The sequence below is a fragment of the Mesocricetus auratus genome, unplaced genomic scaffold (genome assembly GCF_017639785.1).
Source record: "Mesocricetus auratus isolate SY011 unplaced genomic scaffold, BCM_Maur_2.0 Super-Scaffold_4256, whole genome shotgun sequence".
Classification (NCBI taxonomy): Eukaryota; Metazoa; Chordata; class Mammalia; order Rodentia; family Cricetidae; genus Mesocricetus; species Mesocricetus auratus.
Window position 1 is genome coordinate 15120710 of NW_024429182.1, and position 22266 is coordinate 15142975.

Sequence of the window (22266 nt, forward strand, 5' to 3'; positions counted from 1 at the left end):
GAGTCTCAGGGAAGTCCCTGAAACAGATTCCTACCAGAGAGGGTATTGAGGTCTATTCAAGAGCAGAACCTGGTGGTGGGGGTGGGGGTGCCACACCTATTCAGATGAGAGAGGTGTACAAGGAGGAGTCCCCAAAAGCTCCACAAAGCTTGTGAGAATGAGAAAGAAGGGTTAAGAGGTAAAATATGTTCATCATGTAATTTTCAGTAATTATATCTTGTACAAACATGAACCACAATGATTATACACATGTAAACTCCCCAGCATACAAACACAAACCATAAACTAAAATGACAGCCAACACCTTCCTTCTACCTTTTGAGAGCAAAGACACAGACAGTGTTCCTCCCTGGATTCCTCCAGCGTCTTCTTTTGTCATCACCTCAGGAGGCAAGGATGGGGGACTGGGCAGAAAGAAACGTGTATGCTTGGATAGGCCTGGCATGTCAGCCCCCAGGCACCACTCCAGGAGAGAGCACCTCTGAGAAGCTGCACTCGATTTCTTTCCGACTGAAAATGCACCCTTAGAAATCATCACATCAACTCCAACTGTATTTAAGGAAGTGCACATGGTTTGCTTATTTTTCTGGTTACCACGTGGGAAGCAGAATCTACTTAGAGGTATACATGGATTCTTGGAGACAAGGCTAAAAGCTGCTTAAAGTGACACTTTTTGTTTCCTTGATGATTGTCCTGGAGGGGTCAAGTCTGAACAGAGTCAGAGGCCTTGGGTTCGGAAGAGTGTTAAAATCCAGAGCTCTGTGAGACTGACTTGAAAGCTCTGTAAAAGGCTGCAGCATGGTAGTGAGCAGCCCTTAATCCTAGCACTGGAGAAGCAGAGGCAAGGAAGATGGAGGCCAGCTGGTTTACACAGTGAGTTCTAGGTTAACCAGGGCTACACAGAGAAACCCTGTCCCAAAAATCAACAACTGAACAAAACTCCACACAAGGAGATGGGTCACTAGGGCAAAAGGAAGATCTTAGGCAGCCTCCAATTAGAGACAGCTTTGTAAAGTGCATTAGACCATTATTCCAGAGCTTTCATCTTGGGCCAAGGAAAATACATGATTTCTAACCACAAAAACTTGAGAAACAGACTAAAAGGAATATATGCATTATAGGCTGCACAATGGTGAGAATTCATGGGTGCAGAGAGAAGCCACTGAACCATTTACACTCACACCACATCTCCTCAATGAGAGCTCTATGCACACACAAGCCTGAGTGTGCATTCATGCACACATACATGTGCACACCATCTGTCTCCACACAGGGTGCTTTCTAAGCCAGCTCTGTGGTGGGCAGGCCAGCTCGCACTTGGCTAAGGAGGAGGGGCAGAGTCAGCCAGATGGTTCCCACCTGGGTTTGATTACCACCCACCAGGATGGCTGGACACAACCTCAACACTCTGAAACATGAGTTTGGAATGGCCCAGCCTTAGGATAAACACAAGACCTGGGCCTGTCAGGGTTCTTTTTCAAAGCAGGCTATCCAGGCAATAACAGCCAAGCAACAAGATCGTTCTGTGTTTAAAGTTCCCCGAAGGGGCTTGGCTTGGCCTGGACCACTTTATACAAAGGCTTCTCTCCAAGCGAACAGCTGTCTTCCATGCCTTCTAAGATGACACGTGAGAACAATGAGACATGTATACACACACACACACACACACATTCATGTTCCCCAGCTCACAAACTTACACACCCACACTACATACATATGCCCCCCAAAAAGTGTATGAAGTAAAAATGTTATAGTGATTTAAGGTAAATTAATTATTGAAGAAAATGGTTTTTGGAAATTAAGTGTAGCCTATATGTTGGTGTTTACAAAGGCTAGGATAGTACATTGTAATGTCCTGTACACCGTAATGACCTGGGCCTTCACAGACTCAGCCAGGGCAAGCTCTAGTCCTGGAAGTGTCCTTCATAGAAAGTCCTGTCTAGGCATGACTTTTTTTTTTAAGATTTATTCACAAGCCGGGCGGTGGTGGTGCAGGTCTTTAATCACAGTACTTGAGGCAGAGACTGGTGGATTTCTATGAGTTCAAGGCCACCTGGTCTGCAGAGAAAGCTCCATAGTCAGAGCTACACAGAGAAACCCTGTCTGAAAAAACAATAAAAAAGATGTATTCACTATGTGTGTGCACCTGTGATGGGTGTGGGGACCTCATGCCCTGGACAAACGTGGCCATCACAGAACAAGCTGCCGGAGCCTGTTCTCTCCTTCCACCACGTAGATCCAGGAGAGCAAACTCGGGCTACCAGGCTTTCAAGTGCCCTGCTGAAAGTCTTTTGTGCCACATCAGCTATTACTTACAGTAGCAGTCCTAGTTCTGGGAGCTCGCCATAAAATAATCATCTTGTATTTGGGAAAAAATCCTTTGGCAAAAGCATAGACAGTAGTATTTATTTTAATTTTTTTCAAATCCCAATATTCTATAAGTAGGGGCTTATTGAAGTCTCTGGTGCCTCACTGGGATACCATGTGACTAAAAGCCAGGGCTGCAGGAAGCAGACTGGCCTGTGAGTTCTGAGAAGCAAAGGGCTCAGTGTGCCTCCACCTGGTAAGGTGGGACCAGGCTATACCAACCCCCACATGAGAGCCTCCACTGGTAATTATCAGATACGAATGTACATGGCGCCTCATCACGTCAAATGGTCATGAAATTGGAACTTTTGTACATGGCTGGTGGCAATGCAGCTGCTGTAGAAACAATTATGGTTGCTTTAAAAAAAAATGAAACAGAATTACTACAATGAGCCAGTAATTCCATGTCTGGGTATCTATACAAAAGCCTGAAAATAGGGCGTTGAACACCCTTGTTGACAGCAGTGTTATTTAGAATAATGCTGGCGCATTCACAAACAGCAGAGACGATCCAAGAGCCCACTGCCAGGTAAGTAAACAGAAAAATGTGCAGATACGAAACAGCCAACTATTAGGCTTTAAAAAAAGAAGAAGAAAAGAAAAGCAGGATGTAGTGGCATATTCCTGTATTCCCAGAATTTGGGAGGTAGGAATCTGAGAAGTTTAAGACTACCCTCAGCTACATAGTGATTTTTGAGGCCAGCCTGGTTGCATGAAACCTGTTTCTATCACAAGCATATACATACAGAGATTTGACAATATGAGTGAATCTTGAGGACATCATGCTAAATGAAATAAGCCTGACACCAAGGAGCAACCCTGCACAAACCCACTTAGACAGGGCACCTGCAATAGTCAGAATCAGAGATAAAATAGAAGTGTGGCTTTTAATGTTGCTTTAATCTCCAAACATATCACAAAACCAAAATAATTTAGCACGATAAATAAAGCAACATGTGACTCCAAAGAGAACCAGAGGAAAACTTAAGATACGCATTGGCTGGATTACCTTTCATCGACTCCCCCTGTTTTTTTCTGCAAACTGAACTCCAGTCACTTGAGAAAGACAGCACATGCAGGGTGCACCCTTGGTTAGGTGAAATATGAAATAAATGCAGTGAGTACAGTGAGATCAGGACACTTGTTCCTCTCACTTCCTGCAACTGGAGCTGTAGCAGGGAGGCTGGGATGCTCATCCTCCTGCACAGCTGGGGAGAATGCAGGAAATGATTCATGAGGAAGATGGTTTCAAATTGGAAGCGAGTGGCTCTTACAGATTTCATAATAAAAACTGATTTTTTTGTACTTTCCCCTCTGCAAAAAAAAAAAAAAAAAATAGAAGTGTGGCTTCTAGGCGTTGGGAGAGATGGAGACTGGGAAGCTATTATTTTGAATAGGTCTAGTTTCTTTTTCTTTTTCTTTTTTTGGTTTTTTTGAGACAGGGTTTTTCCCTGGCTTTGGAGGCTGTCCTGGAACTAGCTCTTGTAGATAAGGCTGGTCTCAAAGTCACAGAAATCCACCTGCCTCTACCCACTGAGTGTTGGGACTAAAGGCGTGTGTCACCACCACCCACCTGAATAGGTCTAGTTTCAACTTGGGAAGATTAAAAAGTTCAGAAATTGAAGGTGGCAATGGCTGTAAACTAATGTAAAAACTTAATTTCACTAAACTATACTAAACCTGGTGGCAATGGCAATTCATGTCACGAATATTTTACCAAAAGCAAATGGGCATTAAAGAAACAAAGCCTGCATGGTGGCTCACGGCTTTAACCCCACTCTTGAGTGCAACGCCAGCTTGGTCTACAAAGGGAGTTCTAGGACAGAGAAACCCAGTCTCAAAAAAACAACCAAACAAACAGTAAGCAAGATCAGTCATGGTGGTGCACATCTTTAACCCCGACACTCAGAAGGCAGAGACAGGTGGATTCCTTAGTTTGAGGTCAGATTGGTCTACAGAGAGAGTTCCAAGACAGTCGGGAAAGGCTGTTACTCAGAGAAACCTGGTCTCAAAACAAAACAAAACAAAACAAAACAAAACAACTCATGGAGCAAAAGCTAACAAAAGTTATCAAAAATACTTGTAGTTGGATGCAGAGTGTGTACCTTAGCTACTCAGAAGATTGATGCAGAAGATGAGTCTCAGAAAAATAAAGGCTGAGGGCAACAGTGTGCACCATACCCTAAACTCAGGAGGCTAAGGAGGGAGAATCTTGAGCTCAAGGCCATCGTGGGCTACATGATAGGATCCTACTTGAAAAATCAAAATAAGGGGTCAGTGAGATGACTATAGGCACTTGCCACCAAATTTGATGACCTGAGTTCCATCCCTGGACCCCATATGCTGCAGAGAACTGACTCCCATAAGATGTCTTGACTTCCATATATGTACTGTGATATGTGTATATACACGCGTGCACGCGCGCACTAAATAGATGTAACACAAATTAAAAATAGCTAATGGCTGAGGTAGAATGGCAAGTCTGCCAGTAGCAGCAGAGAATCTGGGCAGTGAGGGCGTCACCTGACGGCTCAGTGTCAGCTTCCTTGGCCAGGGTACCCCAGTGGACTACAAAGGGCACACCACTCCAGGGGCCCTGTAAGAAGCTAGAATAGAAAGAACGAAACAGCACAAATACAGGCTGCAAAGGCCAACTGAACTGATGCCGTCTCCAAGACCACCACCTGTCCTGGCTGATCCGTGGGCAAACCAGCCTTCACGTGCCCAGTTTCCCCTCTGCGCACTGGGGTGGGGATGTTCTCCACGCAGCGACAGCTTTTCAACCGCAGGCAGGAGAGCACGTTTGACTTATCCTCTTAGACGAAGCTCAGGACCACCTGTTCCCACCTCTCACTCCTCAAGTTTCCTGAACCCCTGGACTCCGGGGCTCTGTGGATACAGCCCTTCAAGGACTACTGGCTGGAGTCTACAGTAGATCCCTCCCAGAGCTCTTGAACTTGGCCTGAGACTTTTTTGTTTCTGAGACAGGCTTTCTCTGTGTAACCCTGGCTGTCCTGGAACTCACTCTGATACGCCATCTCCCAAGTGCTGGGATGAAATGCACGCACCACCCAGCTGTCCTGAGACTTTCCTGATTGCTACTGTGCTCAGTGGTGGAATTCTGTAAATAACTACTGAATGAACATAAGCAGAGGAGATGCTTTCATTTTAAATGATTCAAAATTACTGATAACATTATCAGTTATTTGGAAGCAGGTTTGGTGACAACAGTATTATACTGGGTAGTAAAACAGCAAAAAAACACTTTTTTTTAAAAATTTGGTTATATGGCAATATTCTTCTAGAATTAAGATTTCTTTATAACACTGAGTTATAGCAAACCATTTTCTACAGCCTTTATAAAAAGAGAGAGGGGAGCTAGATATGACAATGTGAACTTGTAATTCTAGCATTTGGGGAGGTGGGGGAAGGAAGACCAGGAGTTCAAGGTCATCCTCAGTTACATACCCAATTCAAGGCCAGCCTGGGCTACATGAGACCCTTTCTCAAAAAATAAAAAAGGGGGAAGGTAGGACAAAGAGAAGTCGGGAAGGAAAGAAAGAAAAAGAAACTTCATCCTAGGGCCAGGGGTCCTGGGTTCAGGTCCCAGCAAAGGAAGAGAAGGAATTGGGGAGGACCACAGAGACCATGCTCACTCTGAGAGCTGAAAGCGTGAGCTCTGCGTTTTCACATGCGTGCTTTCTGCTATACTCTGTCAATCAGATTCATGGCACATATCCGCCTCACTGCAGTAGCCCTTTCCTGAGATGCCTTGCCAGAGGCCAAGGACCACATTCCCACAGCATTCCTCAGGTTTAAAAACAGTAGCTCCCAGGACAGATTCAGCTAAGAATCCAGCCAGACAAACTTTCCTGCTCCTGATATTTGAGGAGCTTAACTCTGTCCTGGGCTTTCAGGGAGCAGAGAGCTTCCCACACCAAGACGTGGAATTTAAGAAAAGTAAAGGCCAGGATTGGCAGACCTTTGCCACAGAGCAGTGGAGTCTCAGTCAGCCCTTCCCTGTGGGAAGATCTGCTAGACCGTGTTCCCTGTATTCACAACCACCTCCAAAGGACAGCACTCAAACCCAGGGAAATCCCAAGCCACCTGGGTAAGCTATGAAGAACTTTGACATTGCCAGGCAGTGGTGGCGCACACCTTTAACCTCAGCACTCAGGAGGCAGAGGCAGGTAGGTCTCTGTGAGTTCCAGGCCAGTCTGGTCTACAGAGCAAGTTCCAGGACAGGCTCCAAAGCAATACAGAGAAACCCTGTCTCAAAAAAGAACTACAATGTGGGCCGGGTGGTGTGGTGGTGGTATACACCTTTAATCACAGCCCTTGGGAGTCAGAGACAGGAGGATCTCTGGGAGTCTTGAGACCTGCCTGGACTACAGAGCGAGTTCCAGGACAGCTAGGGATACACAGAGAAATCCTGTCTCAAAAAACAAAGGCAAAACAAAACAAAAAAAGACAAGCTAAGCCAACGATGGCAAGCCACAATCTGGTCTAGGAAGTGTTCCTCTCACCACACAGGTGTATAGCCCAAGGGCTTCTTGCTGCCCCTGGAGCCAGAAGATCTAACCCAAGGCCCTTTGTCCTCCTGCCATCTCCTGAGGCTTTGTGCAGCCAGGTGCCTTACAAGACCAGGACACTTGAAGCAGGGTCACTCAAAGACACAATCTTCGCATCTCAGTCCCCCAAGGGCAGGGACTGTACTTTTTGTGTGTGCTGTACACAGGGTACATCGTGTCCACGTTGAGTGCTAATGCACCGCCATCATTTCAAGGAGACAACGAGACCTGGACATTATACAGCAATCAAGATAAGCAGGGTTAAAGAGCCGTGAGCTTTCCTCTCACGTCTGTGTCAAACATTTTCATGACGCTGCCCTGTAGCCGCTCCTGCAGCCTCCAGGTAACTGGGTTCTGTGGCCACAACTAGAGCGGAGCCCAGGCTCTGGTCAAGCCCCTAGAACCCACTCCTGCTCCCATACAGCATGCCTGTGTCCTGCTCAGTCAACCACGGGTTTACCGACTGCTGCAGTTTTTCAAAATGAAACATTTAATTTTAATTCTATTTGTTACACTTTATTTTTTAATGTCTGTGGCTATGCACATACACCACATGTGCCTGGTGCTGCAGGAGGGCAGAAGAGGGCACTGGATCCTCTGGGACTGGAGTTTTGAATGGTTGTGAGCCACCTTGTGGGTGCTAGGATCTGAAATTCCATTTTCTGTAAAAGCAACAAGTGTTCTTACTTGTTGAGCCATCTTTCCAGTCCTGGCTATCTCATTCTTTTTGTAGCTTTTATTTATCTTTATTTTACAAGCTTTTGTTTTTTGGGTTTTTTTTCCCCCTGAATGTATGTGCACTATGTACATGCTGGTACCCAAGGAGGCCAGAGGAGGGTGTCAGAGCCTCTGGAACTGGAGGAGGTTGTGGGCTGCCATGTGAATGCTAAGAACCAAATTCCAGCGTTCTTAATCACTGAAGCATCTCTCCAGCACTATCACATGTCTTACAGCATCTCTCCAGCGCTATCACATGTCTTACATGGCCTTCAGACTCTGCAGGCTCATTCTGTCCCACTGGCCTCCCCACTGTTCCTAGAATGCCTCAAGGTCACACCTGCTCTGCTATGCAGTGGCAGTTTTTACTGTCTAGGTTTGTCACATGGTTGGATGATCAGGGCTCTAAGCACCCTACCTCCCAGGGAGCACCAACTGCAGAACAGTCTGACCAGTGTCCCTACAAGGCAGCCTTGGCTGTTATCTTGTCACCAAGGTCTCAAAGCTTCACACAAACCAATATTGGTCTCACTGTAAAATATGCCCCCTCCATCTCCTTTTATTAAGGGGATTTTGAGATAATATATACATCTTAGAGAAATGCCCCCTCTCCTTTTACACTCACCTTAATCTCAGTCTCTTAACACCATCCTCAACTCTATTTTCAACTCAGCATCTGCACTAAAACTGTAAACACATTTACTTATGTCTTCCTCTGAGAATCTAAGACTCAGGAGAGCAGGAGCCCTGCCTGCCTTACAGCATTGAACAGAGCACAAGACCTTTCCATGATGCACCCTAAAAATGCATGGGCTCAGACCTACAGCTGCCCACATATTGAGTACAGTGCTGGCTGAGTTCCTCACTTAAGTTTAAGTCCCTAAGCCAAGTTTAGGCCTCTTTACCCACATCCACATCACCCCCAGGGAAAGACTTGACCTGGCCCTGGAGTGCTCTGGTCTCCAGAGTTGGAGTCTGAATAAAGCTGCGCTCTGCTGAACTCAGAGCTTGGACATGGTGCCAGACTACAGTCTCTCTGGAGCTGAGAACTTTCCCACAAGAGCAGAACAAATGGAGTGAAACCACCTCCAATGCACACGTTCAACATCCAATAAATACTGGATTTATCAAGGAAATATCAATGCATGAAGTAGATACATATGTATTTACTAACATGCTAAGGAAGAGAGAGACAATGAGAAACCTAAGTTAGATGGCAATGACTATGGGTTTTAAATTAGGCAAGAAAAGGAAGACAGTGCTTCATGTACAAGGTGCACGGTTCCCATATTAAACAGAGGCCATGCTGGGCAGTGTGGTGTATGCCTGGTAATTCCAGCATCTGAGACAGAGAAAGGTGGCTCTCTGTGAGTTTGAGGAAATGCCTACGGAGGTGAGGGGGTCAGGGATGAGACTCTCCAAGGGCAGGCCCATGTGGAGGCCTGAGACAGAGGAGTGTAGAGAATGGGAGCAGGATGAGGGAGGGCAAGAGTGGCAGGAGAGGATTACAGCGAAGTAAGGTGCCGGGCCTTGCATGCTATGCATGGCCAATGGCTTTGACTTGAGGAAGTCACTGGATGGTTCTGAGCATGACTATATGGCATGCTGTGCATACTGTCCCTGTAAAAGAGCTAGTACAAAACTAACAGGCCCACATTGCCAACACTTCTAGAAATCTAACTCCAAAGGCAGGGCTGCTGCCTTCCTTCTAGGCCTTTTCTCTATGTAAAACCCCTGGTTACAAGAATGAAAATTTTCCAGACTGGAGCCAGGAGGGTGGGGATCTTGGAAATGCTAGAGCAGAAAGGAGACTGAATTTGGGCACACCATAGTGTCGCCTGACACTTTTCACTGTTTCCCCCTCTACCAGCCAAACTTGCGGGGTGCTTAGGGCCTCTCTGTAACCAGCAGAAAGCGGAGCCAGCCAGCCAGACTGGGACCTGAAGACTGAGCAGACTTGGTTCTCCAGTGTTCTTTCGTCTCACAGCCATGACCCCTGAGCTTCCGCCCTGACGCTAGAAGGCAAGAGGCTCCCAGCAGCACCAAGTATTGCATGAAGTCTGTTCTAGAAATCACGGAACCGCTCTTGGATTTGAGTGGTCTTGTCGAGGCCAGGCTGGTTCTAAGACCAGGGACTGTGGGCCCTAAACAACTGTAGAAAAGAGGGGTCTTGGAGGGACACACTAAAAGCCTGGAAGCTGCTATGGATACAAGTCCTCACAGTCAAGTAGCCAACTCGTCTCTCCTCAGATGTAGGCTGACATACTTCTAAGCCTCTGATCTCTTTTCCACATGGCCTAAGGCATGAACTCTATAAGAGACAGTTAGACACCATGAGGACCTAAGGTTCTGAAGTGGTATCAAGTCCACCTCCCTACAGGGACACTCAGTCAAAAGACAGGCAGTGAAGAACAGGACCAGGTGTGTTGCTCATTATCACAAACCTAAGGCTCAGAACCTGTCCCAACGGTGGCACTCTATGCAATGAAAAAATGCCTAGCCTTCCAGTGATGTCCCAGGATGCATGCTGGGTGGAAACCAGTTGGGCTTAGGCATGCAACACCTGGTAGACCTGTGTCAGAAAGGGCAGTGAATCACCTTTTTTCTAAGCCCAAATACCAAGTATCGCACTGCTTGATTTTCTGTGTACTACAGAAAGTCTCACAAAACTGGCCTAAAATGTAGGCCAGTTATTTCAGCAACTAGAGGGACTTAGCTACATTGGAACGTGTGCCCAAGTTCGTGAACACCATGTCTGAATATTTTCTGTATCCTGGGCACAAGGACCCCAAGAGATACCTCAACAGTTGAAAGCAATTGCTGTTCTTACAGAGGATCGGTGCCCATGTCAGGCAGTGGCTCACAACAGCCTGTAACTCCAGTCCCTCTTCTGGCCTCTGTGGGTACCCACACACATGTGCACATACATACATGAGACAAACATATTTATAAGTTTCTAATTTAAAAATAGGTTCTTGCTGGTTACAAACATGTGACCTTTGTGTCTGTACTTCCCAAGTGCTGGTTATAGTCATGCACCACTGTGTCCAGCCTAATACTGACTTCTTAAAGGGAAAAATGACACAATCAGCATATCATCAAGATTGCTTCAACCACACATGAAAATATGTTTATGTTTTTATTTAAAGATTCCAGGAGCCAGAAGACCATGCTTGTAATACTAGCACTCAGGAGTCTGATGCAAGAGGACTTCTAATGGTCAAGGACTGCCTGGGTTCGCTAGAGGAACAAGACTGATAGAATGTATGCATGTATGCAAATATGTATGTATATATTCATGCATGCATGTATACATGTATGTGTGTGTGGCTTTACTATGCTATAGTTCAATTAGTTCAACAATGGCTGTCTACCAACAAAGTTCAAGAATCCAGTAGTTGTTCACTCCAAGAGGCTAGATGTCTCAGCTGGTCTTCAGTACACACTAGGATCCTAAAGAAGAGGGTTCTAGGGAACTACTAGAGAGATGGCTCAGTACTTAAGAGCATGGGCTGCTCTTCCAGAAGACCTGGGTGAAGGCTCTAATGCCAGCGGAGGAATGAACTTGCCACTGAGAGCAAGCTCCCTTCTTCTATGCCCTTTACACAGGCAGTCTGCCAGCAGAAGGTGTGGCCCAGATTAAGGTGGATCTTCCCACATGAAAAGATCCAGATGAAAGGTGGGTGTTCCCACTTCAGATGATTTAGTTAGGAAAAATCCCTCACAGGTGTGCCCAGCACTTGGGTTTTAGTTAATTTCAGATGTGGTCTCCTTGACAACCAAGAATAGCCATCACACCTGGGTATATAACCAAGACCTTACCTTAAGAAAAAAAAAAAGGAAATAATAATAAAAGTCAGGCATGGTAGCTCAAATCTTTAACACCATCACTCATGGACATGAAGGCAAAAGGAACTGGAGTTCAGGGATAGCCATGGTTTCATAGTAATCGGAAGCCAGCCTGGGCTACATAAGAGCTTGTTTCAAAAAAATGAATTATAATTGAGTTAAAGACGTATTAGCTGAGAAGTGGGCAGCAATGTGCTCTCTAGCACCCTGCACTAAGAGCCACTGGGGAAAGACGAACGTACCAAGGTGACGTGGCAATGGGCAGAAAGAAGCTGGATTTCCCCAAACAAAACGAAAAGCTGTATTCACACAAAAACCTACATTTAAAAAGTGTTCATATCAGATTCATTCAAAACTACCAAAACCTAAAAACGAGATGTCTTTAAGAAATAGGAACTACAACTGGGTCACCTTTAACCCCAGCAACATGGTGGCAGAGGCAGACAGGCAGATCTCTGTGAGTTCAAGGCCAGCCAAAGCTTCACAGTGAGACACTGTTGTGGGGGGAGGGGAGAAAGGAGGATAGATGGACAGACAGAGAGACAGACAGACATACTGGCTGACTGGCTGGCTGACTAGGTCAGTGAGGTGGCTCAGCATTTGGCAAAGACACTTGCATAAAATTGGTGATCCAGGCTCAATCCCAGAAACTGTATGTTTAGTTTTCTGTTGCTGTAATAAACACCATTGACCAAAGGGCTTATTGTGTCTGACAGCTCCCAGTCCATTATGAAGGGCGTCAGGGCAGGGACTCAAGTGGAACCTCAATGCAGAACTGAAGAGGAGACATCATGAAGGAATTCTTATTGGCTTCTCTTCCTGACTTGTTTAGTTTTCTTTCTCTCCCTCCCCCCTCTCCCTCCCCTCCCTACTCTCTCTCTCTCCGTGTTTTTGAGACAGGGTTTCTCTGTGTAGCCCTAGCTGTGTTGGAACTCGCTCTGTAGACCAGGCTGGCTCACACTCACAGAGATTCGCTTGCCTCTGACTCCCGAGTGCTGGGATTAAAGATGTGCGCCGCCACCACCACCTAGAGTTAGTTTGCTTTCTTAGACCATCCAGAACCACCTGTCCAGGGCTCACTCACATCAATAATTAAATCAAGAAAAGCCCCATACCCTTTCATATAAGACAATCTGATGGAGGTGTTTTCTCAATTGAGGTTTTCTCTTCCCAAGTGACCCTAGTTTATATCAAGATTACAAAAAAAGAGAGAACCAACTCCATAAAGTTGTTCTCTGACTGTCGTACACATGCTGAGGTTCTCTCTCTCCTTTCTCTCTCTCTCTACCCCCCCTTCTAAAAGCAAGATAAAAAAATTTTTAGCCAGGTGTTGGTGGCACATATCTTTAGTCCCACCCAGCACACAGGAGGCAAAGGCAGGCAGATATCTGTGAGTTCGAGGCCAGCCTGGTCTACAAAGTATGTTCCAGGACAGGCTCCAAAGCTACAGGGAAACCCAGTTTCTGTGAGAGAGAGAGAGAGAGAGAGAGAGAGAGAGAGAGAGAGAGAGAGAGGGAGGGAGGAGGGAGGGAGGGAGGGAGGGAGGGAGGGAGGGAGAGAGAGAGAGAGAGAGAGAGAGAGAGAGAGAGAGAGAGAGAGAGAAGAGAATGTACTTCATTTGCAGAGGACCCATGTTCATTTTCCAGCATCCTCCTCCAGTGCTTCCAATAGAACCATCTATAACACCCAATGGCTTACAACACAACCATCTATAACTCTTGATAACCTGAGTTTGAGCCTTGGAACCCATATAAAGGTGGAAGGAGAGTATTGACTCTGTGAAACTGTCTTTACACACACACACACACACACACACACACACACACACACACACACACACACACGCAATTATATTAATAAAAAATTAGGTTCTGTGGCCCTGCCCTTAACTGTCCACAGTGGAGCTGAGCTCCTATCTCACTGGGTTACTTTACAGAAACTCCATGAATGAGGAAGAACGTGTTCAGAATCCAGGTCTGTTAAGTGATTAGAGCAGTGGTTCTCAATCTGTGGGTCATGACCTCTTTGGGGGTCAAACAACCTTTTCACAGGGGTCACATACAGATGTCCTGAGTATCAGATAGTTACATTGTGATTCATAACAGTAGCAAAATTGCAGTTATGAAGTAGTAACAAAAATAACTATGGTTGGGGGCAGCACTATTACAGCGTCAGGAAGGTTGAGAAGCACTGGCTCTATTAGAGGCTGGATGACAAAAAGGGAAGCTGTGTTCTCAACCTAATTACTCCCTACTGAGTCAAGCAGCAGCTGTTTTAAGCGGTGCATTACCCTGGTTGACTCCATGCTACCAAGTGACATTTGGTTCCATTTTTTTCTAGATTTTTTAAAAATTTAATTTAAAAACAAACTTATTTTACGTATCAACCCCAGTTCCCTCAGGCCTCCCATCCTCCCATGTCCCCCAACAACTTCCCCATCCCATCCCCCTTCTGCTCCCCAGGGAGGTTGAGGCCTTCCATGGGGGATCATCAAAGTCTGTCACATCATTTGGGGCAAGGTCTAGACCCTCCCCCGTGTGTCTAGGCTGAGAGAGCATCCCTCTATGGGGAATGGGCTCCCAAAGTCCATTCATACACTAGGGATAAATACTGTTCCACTACCAGAGGCCCCATAGACTGCCCAGGTCTCCTTGGCCCATTTTTAAGTGCAGGAGCAGAGGCATGGTGGCTCTGCATCTCATGCATGTAGACACCATCACCTGTCCCGCACCATCATGAGGGTTAGACTGATAACTTCTAAAACTATAGAAGATACCACCAAGATAAATAAATAAAATTGTGCATCTAAGTTCAGAGGTATCTTTTTTGTTTTGTTTTGTTTTTAGTTTTTTTATACAAGGCTTCTCTGTGTAGCCCTAGCTGTGCTGGAACTCACTCTGTAGACCAAGCTGGTCTTGAACTCACAGAGATATGTTAGCCTCTTCCTCCCAAGTGCTGGGATTAAAGGCGTGCTCCATCACCACCCAGATGAAGTATATTCTCTTAACCACTGAGCCATCTCTTAAGCCCCCAATGTTGTAAATTTAGCATTTTTTATTTATGTGTATGTATGTATTTATGTGAATGTACACCCTGAGTGTGTGTGTACACATGGAGGCCAGAAGAGGGTGTTGGATCCCCTGGAGTTAGAGTTGTGAGCGGTTGTGAGCTGCCCAACGTGAGGGTTAGGAACCAAACTCAGGTCCTCTGGGAAAGCAGCAAGTACTCTTAACTGCTAAGCCATCCCTCCAGGTCCTAAGTTGTCATTTTAAAGAGGGTTCAATGTTGCTTTGAACGTGGTGAGGAGGCTGAAGACGTAAGTTGGTAAAGTGCAAACATCGAATACATGAAGCCATGTGTTTGATTCCCAGCATTACAGAAACCAGGAGGGGTTCAGGAAACACCTGTAATTCCAGCACCTGGGAAGTGGAAGGAGGAGGGTTAGGCATTAGACCACGAAGGTTAGATCATCCTCGAGGATATGTTTTCTTCCTTCTTCTGTTCTTTTCTTCTTCCTCCTCCTCTTCCTCTTCCTCCTCCTCTTCCTCTTCTTCTTCTTCTTCTTCCTTCTTCCTTTTCTTCTCCTTTTCTTTCTTTTTGTTTGTTTGTTCAACACAGGGTTCCTCTGTATAGCCCCAGCTGTCTGGAACTTGCTCTGTAGAACAAACTGATCTTGAACTTGGATTCACCTGCCTCTGCCTCCCTAATGCTGGGGTTAAAGGCGTGTGTCACAACCACCTGACAAGGTATAGCTCCAAGGCCAGCCTGGACTACATGAGATCCTGTCTCAGAAAAAATATATAGATGTATAGCTGTGGAGATAGCTCAGTGGGTAAAGACAGCTGTGCAACCATGAGACCCTGACATCATATTCTCCTCACCCATGTAAAAGCTGAGCATAGTGGTATGTTTATAGACCCGCTGGGAGTGAGGGGCAGCAACAGGTGCAATCTTGAGGGCTTAATGGCCAGCCAGTGTAGCTGAAATAGCAAACTCCAGGTTCAGCGAGTGTCCTGGCCAGTTTTTATGTCAACTTGAGTTGTAGCCATCTGAGAAGAGGGAGCCTCAATTCAGAAAATGCCTCCATAAGATCTGAGGATAGGCAAGCCTATGGGGCATATTCTTTTTTTTTTTTTTTTTGGTTTTTCGAGACAGGGTTTCTCTGTATTGTTTTGGAGGCTGTGCTGGAACTCACTCTGTAGACCAGGCTGGCCTCGAACTCACAGAGATCCGCCTGCCTCTGCCTCCCGAGTGCTGGGATTAAAGGCGTGCGCCACCAACGCCCGGCTTATGGGGCATATTCTTAACTGGTGATTGATGTAGAAGGGTTCAAACCATGATGGGTGTTTCCACCCCTGGGCTGGGATCCTGGCTTCTATAAGAAAACTACTGAGAAGGGTTGGAGAGATGGCTCAGTCATTAAGAGCACTGGCTGCACTTCCAGATGACCTGGATTTAATTCCTAGCACCCACATGACAGCTTACAACTGTCTGTAACTCCAGGATTCACTGCCCTCATATAGACTTACATGCAGGCAAAACAGCAGTGCATACAAAATAAAAATAATTAGAAAAACAAAACAAAACTGCCGAGCAAGCTGTAAGGGGCAAGGCAGTAACCAGCACTCCTCTAAGGCTTCAACATCACCCTGCCTCCAGGTCCCTGCCCTGAATTCCTTTGATGAACAGTGATGGGGGTGTAAGCAAAATAAACCCTTTCCTCCCCAAGATGCTTTTGGTCATGGTGTTCATCACAGCGATGGTAACCCTAAGTAAGACAGTGAGAGACCCTGCCTCAAAAAAGTAAGGTGGAGAGCGACAGAGGAAGATAACTAAAGCCAAGTCCCAGCCTCCGTGAGCACACAGGCAAGTGTACACCCCCATCCCCACCCCCTCAATAGCCACACACACACAGAGGAGAGGGAGAGAGGGAGAGAGAGAGAGAGAGAGAGAGAGAGAGAGAGAGAGAGAGAGAGAGAGAGAGAGAGAGAGAGAGAGAGAGAGAGAGAGGCATTCACACACACAGCACCACAGTGCTTGGGCCTGGGTTTCTAGAGAGCCTGCCACATGCACAAAGCCCTGAGTCTGATATCCAGTCCCACAGTCATTACAAAAAGAGGTCCATGCTGCTGCTGAGAAAGATGCTTGCTGTCAAGCCTGACCACCTAAGTTTGGTCCTGGGGACCCACATGTGAAGAGAGCCAATTCGTGCAAACTGTCCTCTAATCTACACATGTACCGGGACATGCATCTACACTGCCCCCCAAATAGATGTCATAAAAAGGAGGTCTAAGCCCTTCCTTGATTTCTACCCTCCATTCAGCCCAAGTCAAAGGGCCCCCCACTTTTCCCAGGTGGTCTGAATCCCTGGCCTTGGTAGAGGCTGTCCCAATTTCAGTCACAATGAAACCAAACATCTCTGGGGCTTCAGAGTGGCCTGCCCTCTGCTGAGCCCACAAGGCACTTCCCTCAGCTGGCTGAGCTCAGCCAGGTATCCTGGGGACCTGGCTGTCCTGGGGACTGTCATCTGCAGGTGGTCTTGTGAGGCACTCTAGGAAGGGAGAGAAGTTCAGGTCCATGGGGAGGCAAGGCCAAGACATGCACCCAAAGCAAAGGCAGGGTTTCTACTGGAGACCCCAGCAGATAAAGGGGCATGTTACAGAGTTCTTGCAAGGCAAGCTTTGGGAAAGGAAGTTAACCTTTCTCCCCTGCAGGGACTGAGTCCCCACTATACAACAAGCGGACAAGTTAATCTGTGTCCAGGGTTCCAATAAATAACTCGGTGGTGTGGAGTCCAGTGAAGAACAGGAAAGAAGGCTCTCCACCTCCTTCATCAAGGCAGCTACAAGAAGCCTGCCAGCCACACCTCCAGCCCTCAGACGAGGCCGCAACAGCCCCAACCTCACTTGGACATGCCATGTCTGTCAACCAGACAGCATTGTGGGCACAGCCTAGCTCTCCCATGGTGGTGGACATTTGGGTCAATGCCACATGAAGACAGTCTTTGGAACCAGTCCAGTACATCTAGCAGATGACTGCCCCACAGACTCTCCAGGAAGTCTGCCTTCATTCATGAATACACTCTCCAGCTTTGCAGACCTTCCTCAGGCCTCAGCAACTTTTTGTCTAGTGAGAGCTTCTGGAGGTCCCAGGAGCTGCCGTTCAGAGAAAGGCACTGACGGTACCGCTTTCACAGCCCCACACATCTCCCCACTGAGCGCACAGCTGCCTGGCCACAGGAAAGGGCCAGGGCTGCAGAGCTGCAGGCTTCGACAAGCGCTTGGCAGCTCAGGCTCAGATGTCTGACGCCTCGCAAGTGTGGGGACTGGAAAAGGGCGGTCTCTTCTACTGAAGGCATTGTGGGTAGCCTCTCATGTTCTAGAAAACTCTCCTGTTCTCCCCTGTTGCAGCTACAAATTACCATCTATGTCATCTCTCAACTTCAGAAACAGCTTCTTCAAAACCTTTTGGCTAGGGGTGTGGCTCATTTGGTAGTGTCTGCCTGGCATGCACAAATCCGGACGGGGCTCCAGGCCCAGCACCACACAAACTGTTGTGTAACCTACTGTCCCAGCACACAGTTGTGACCCCAGCAGGGACGTGGGGCAAGCAGGAGGATCAGAAGCGCCCAGGGTTGAAGCAAGTACAGGAGACCCTATTTCAAAAACCCAAGCCAAGGGCTGGAGAGGTGGCCAGTTAAGAGCACTGGCTGTTCTTCCAGAAGAGGCAAAACACCCATACACATAAAATAAAAATAGTCAAGAACAAAAACACCCATACACATAAAATAAAAATAAAAATAGTCAAGAACAAAAACAAGCCAGCACTTGGGAGGCAGCAGCAGGTAGATCTCTGTGAGTTTGAGGTCAGCCGGGTCTACAGAGGGGGTTCCAGGACAGCCAGGGCTACACAGAGCAACCCTGTCAAAAGAAAAGAAGGAAGGAAGGGAGGGAGGAAGGGAGGGAGGGAGGGAGGGAGGGAGGGAGGGAGGGAGGGAGGGAGGGAGGGAGGGAGGAAGGACGAACCCCTTTGATACACTCACAGAAATGGGAGTGGAACTGTGGTTAACCAGGCCACAGAGAGTACAAGCAGAATGGAGAGAACCTGATCAAGCGACTAAGGGGACTAAGTTCAAGAAACACAGAGCACCTATGTACAACAGGAGCGCACTGCCCTTTTCAGAAAGTTTAAAAAAAAAAAAGGATTTGGAGTTTTTTTGTTTTTTTGTTTTTTTCTTTTTCGAGACAGGGTTTCTCTGTGGCTTTGGAGGCCCTGGAACTAGCTCTTGTAGACCAGGCTGGTCTCAAACTCACAGAGATCCACCTGCCTCTGCCTCCTGAGTGCCAGGATTAAAGGCGTGCACCACCAACGCCTGGCTGGTATGTTTTAACCATTAAAAATTACAAATATATGAAATGAAGTTGTATAAGTACTACATGATTTATATACGTGTCAAAATACCAAGAGATCCCACGACAAAACTTTTATGTTTTTAGTCTTTTAATATGTAGTTCAGTAGTAGGGTGTGCACCCAGCAAGGCGGGGGCTGAGTACAATTCTCAGCATCCAAATAGCAATACACCTTTGTGTGTGTGGTATGTGTGTATGTACATGTTCATTAGGTATGCACACGTGTGGAGACTACAAGCTGATGTTAAGAGTCTTCCTTCATTGCTCCTCACCTTATTTTTTGAGACAAGGTCTCTCACTGACAGTAAGAGTAACTAGTCAGTGAGCTCCACGCATCTTCCTGTCTCCACCTGCCCAGTGCTAAGATTATAAGTGTGCACCTCTATGCCCAGCTTTTTTGTGGATGCTGGGGAGCACATTCAGCTCCCCACACTTGTATGGCAAGCAGTCTTGGTGCAAACAATTGTTGTCATCCTGCTCCCACTGGTGAATGTGAGGTGGGAAAGCACGTGAGTGGAAATGGTCATGCCAATCACTTGTGCTTCACCTTGGAATTTGCAAACAAGATCCCCCCCCCCCCCACGCAGCACAGGAAATGCCTATCTCCATCCTCCACAAGCTGTGAGGGAAAAAGATGCCACTAGAAGGAGACATGGTAGGAACAAATAGAAAATAGGACAACACCATGGCAAAGAACAGATTTTGGTGCCACCAGATATGGCTTTTATTTTACCACCTCCATAGCAAATACCTCTGAATTTCTGTGTCTATAATTAAAAGGCAATAATTCCTCATGGTGGGGAGAGGACCTGGAGAGAGGCTCAGTGGGTAAGAGTGATTGCTGCTCTCTCAGAAGATTCAGTTCAGCTCCCACCACTCATATCAGATGGCTCACAAACGCCTGTAATGCCATGCCTAGGGGATCCAACTCCACCTTCTAGCCTCCATGGATGGGTACCTGCATACACATGTGCCCACACACACACACACACACTCTACATAGCCTTGGCTGTCCAGGAATCATCAGGTAGACCAGGCTGGCCTCTTGAGTGCTGGGATTAAAGGTGTATGGCACCACATATAAGGCAGTTTCTTAATGTGTTATTAACCTGGGAGGGCCCAGCACTTCATGGGTGGCACTGCCCTGGTTGGGACCTGGGTGCTGCCATACGGAGCAAGCACTCCTCTGAGGCCTTTGCATCAGCTCCTGTCTCCAAGCTCCTGCCTGGTTTGAATTCTCTCTTTGGCTTCCCTCAGTATACTATGATTCAGGATATGTAAGCCAAATAAACCCTTTCCATCCCCAAGTTATTTTTGGTCACGGAGTTTCATCACATAACCCTAACCAAGACTGTATGAGGATGGATGTGCACACGTGTGCCTCATCAAGAGTGTGGAGGTCTGAGAACAACTGTGGAGTCGGGTCTCTCCCTTCACCTTTATATGGGTTCAGGTTATACACTTTATTCCAGGAATAAACTCGGGCTATCATCAGGCTGGGCAACAAGTGGCTTTATCTACCAACCCACCTCACTGGCACTCTCTGAAGGTTGTAGAACACTTCCTACTCCTCCAGAGAAACTGAGTTAGGGTTCAACACCCACATCAGGTGGCTCACAATCACCTGTAACTCTAGCTCAAGGGGATACAGGTCAGCCTTGACTATAGTGAGTTCTAGGACAGCCTGAGCTACAAAGTGAGAGCCTGTCTTCCCAAATATATTATCATGGTTTCTTTACTTTCTCATTTTTTTAATTATTCTAGATCCACTATAAATACTATAAAACAGGGTCCCCAGGGCTGGGGAGATGGCACTGGCTGCTCTTCCAAAGGACACAGATGCAATTCCCAGCACCCACATGGCAGCTCACAACATCCAGAGGATGCTACACCGTCACACAGATATACATGCAGGCAAAACACCAATGCACATGAAAATAAATAACAAAAAAACAGCCCACACTCAGGCAGGATTAAGTCTATTTCCCAAGGTTTCTGCTGATCCAATTTTGAAGGCTATGAAGACAGGCACAGACACTGACTGCCATGTGCTAAGAGAGGAGACCTGGCTTCTGAGCCTAACAAAACATAGAGAAGCCAGCCTGGGCCTGTGGGTGAGGAGTTGGTATGTTACAGTACAATAATGTAAGAGTTCAAACTCTGGACTCAGTCTAAATCAAATTCCAGTTCTTTTATAACCTAGATGTGAGGCCTGCGCAGTTCAGAAAATCTGTAAGACAGCAATACCAAGAGAAGCTACCAACAAGGGAGCCCTCTTCCACCACCGTTCTTCTGTCTGGGTTAGGGGACTTAGCACAGGCCAGTTGAAAAGCAGCAAGGCTCCTCTTGTCCTGACTCAGTAGAGACCAACTCTGGAGATGATGTGCTGTGGGATAATCCTCTACACTGTGTAAATTATGCTGTGATTGGTTTAGTAAAGAAGCTGGCTGGCCAGTAGCTGGACAGGATAAGGATAGATGTGAAAACCAGACTAAGGACTCTGGGAAAAAGGGCAGAGTCAGGGGAGTTCACCAGGAGGCAAAAAGGGAGCAAGATTTGCTAGAGGAGAGGTAAAGCCATGAGTCACATGGCAATACATAGATTAATAGAAATGGGTTAATTAAAGTTGTAAGAGTTAGCTAGTAATAAGCCTGAGCTAACCTATGAGCATTTATAACGCATATTATAGACTGTTTGAACTGAAGATGTAGTTCCATGATACAACACTTAGCTACTACACCTGAGGACCTGGATTTGATCCTGAAGGAGTCTGACCTGTGGAGCCAGGCTATCAACATCTAAACCCAGGCTCTGAATCAATCACCCAATCAATCAATCAATATTGGCCCTCACACTGCAAAGAAATGATATTACGTTATAGCAGCTCTGTTTCCATTTCCTCATTACTAAGTGGGGCACATATTATCATCTTCCAGTTTTACAGCGTTATGCTGAAAATTAAATTCATTAGTGACACACATGTATAAAATAACTAGAAGAGTACCTGGCATATAATCAGTGATTTAAAAAAAATGTTAGCTTTTATAATTATTCTAATTGTAATTTTGGAAGATTAAATACAAAGTTAATTATATTTTGCTTGGTATTAAAATATATTTTAGAATTAAAACATATATTAGGTGATTATAAAGAGAAATCAGGGAAAAGAATAAGAAAAATTTTTAATTATTCTATTATTTTAAGTGTATGGGTATTTTGGTTGCAGGTACATCTGTGTACTCATTATGTATGTGCCTATTGTCACAGAGGCCAGAAGACACTGAATCTGCTGGAATTGGAGTTAAGACAGTTGTGAGCTGCCCTGTGATTGCTGGGAATTGAACCTGGGTCC

At 46.3% G+C, this 22266-nt stretch overlaps 1 protein-coding gene across 4 annotated transcripts in view; it reads right to left on the bottom strand.

Annotated features, from left to right (window-relative positions):
• The window catches only part of Sufu (SUFU negative regulator of hedgehog signaling), a 92572-nt gene that overhangs the window by 65441 nt on the left and 4865 nt on the right, over window positions 1–22266 (bottom strand). The gene's annotated exons all lie outside the window — the stretch shown is intronic.